General features: G+C 40.7%; 1 non-coding gene across 1 annotated transcript; it reads right to left on the minus strand.

Moving 5' to 3' along the window:
- Positions 1-1133: 1133 nt before the first annotated feature.
- Positions 1134-1205, minus strand: TRNAH-GUG. Its single transcript has one exon. It is a non-coding gene; the product is annotated as a tRNA-His (tRNA).
- Positions 1206-1571: the final 366 nt, after the last annotated feature.

Here is a 1571-nt window from a genome sequence, read left to right on the forward strand (position 1 = left end):
GGACATTGAGCCATTGACCACTACCCTCTGATGCAACCTTCCAACCAATTTCTCATCCACCCAACAGTCCACCCATCAAATTCATCTCTCTCCAGTTTAGAGAGACGGATGTTGTGGGAGACCATGGCAAAGGTCTTCCAGAAGTCCAGATAGATGACATCCCTAGCTTTTCCCTTGTCCACTGATGAGGTCACTCCATCGTAGAAGGCCACTAGGTTGGTCAGGCAGGACTTGCCCTTGGTGAAGCCATGCTGGCTGTCTCAAATCAGCTCCCTGTCCTCCATGTGCCTTAGCATAGGTTCTAGAAGGATCTGTTCCAGGAACTTCCCAGGCACAGAGGTGAGGCTGACAGGTTGGTAGTTCCCATGGTCCTCCTTGCTACCCCTTTTTTAAAATGGGTGCAATGTTTCCTTTATTTAAAATCTTATATATATATTATCTCATAAACTACATAGTAATGATCTTTCATTAATATAGTTGTACCAGCTATAATTTTGTTGTTAATTTATCATTTATTACACAAAGAGACATTAGTTACTGTAACTAGTTTATAAAATCCACATGGTCATTTTAGAAGTCTTCATTCTGTGAATTTGAGCTCCTATTACTCAGTGAGGCAGGACAGTGATGTTACACACTGTTCCTACCACAAAAACAAAAGGAATCACCAGAATCACTGATAAGTGATGGTTCCCCTTGCCTGTCACCAGCAAAGACCTTCTGCTAGCAGCAGTTCAAACCTAGTTAAGCAGGATTTCCATATCTACCACTGTCATATTTCCAAGCAATTCAGGCTGATTGCTTTATTAGTGTGAAAAACTAGCACAGATCAAAACCAAACAGACTTCATGGCTCAGTCCAGATCTTAAATTGCTGTGATAAGTAAAAATTACATGCTCACTATGCCACTGTATTTATCACTATATCTGTAAACATTTAAATAAAAAAAAATAATCATACTTGGCAACAGGATTACTGAACTAATACTTGTGGCATACGCTCTTTTAGCAAAACATTCTTGTAAAAGTTACAGAGCTTCTAATTGCTTTCTCATCTTAGTCTTAGACATCACTAAAAGATTATTTTTGGTATGGAATCTGTAATTACATCTCTTTAAAAGATGCACCTTTCCCTGCCGTGACTCGGATTTGAACCGAGGTTGCTGCGGCCACAACGCAGAGCACTAACCACTATACGATCACGGCAAGCTATCAGAAAACCCTGGATTAAAGTGACAGCTTCCCCCCCCGCCCCGTGCTCTTCAAAATTTTATACAAATGCTGCCACCTACAGTTTACACGGAGTTTTAGCAGCGGCTGGTCCTAAGTACTCTCACAAGTACATACATATTTCTGTCTTCTCAAAATCGCTTCCAGACTTACTTGTCCTTCCTCTTAATAATCCATGCTTATCAGGATTGCCTAAAAACAGTCTCAGGAGAGTTATAATAACCCTTTTTCTGTCTCCCAAATCTTTTGAAAACATTGTTTTCCCTATTTTATCAGTGGTGGGGAAGGCAAAGTCATGACAGGAGAAAGTCTGGCGGTGTGCTGTAGAGACAGATATAGTCA

Source organism: Phaethon lepturus, unplaced genomic scaffold, assembly GCF_000687285.1.
Source record: "Phaethon lepturus isolate BGI_N335 unplaced genomic scaffold, ASM68728v1 scaffold28395, whole genome shotgun sequence".
Lineage (NCBI taxonomy): Eukaryota > Metazoa > Chordata > Aves > Phaethontiformes > Phaethontidae > Phaethon > Phaethon lepturus.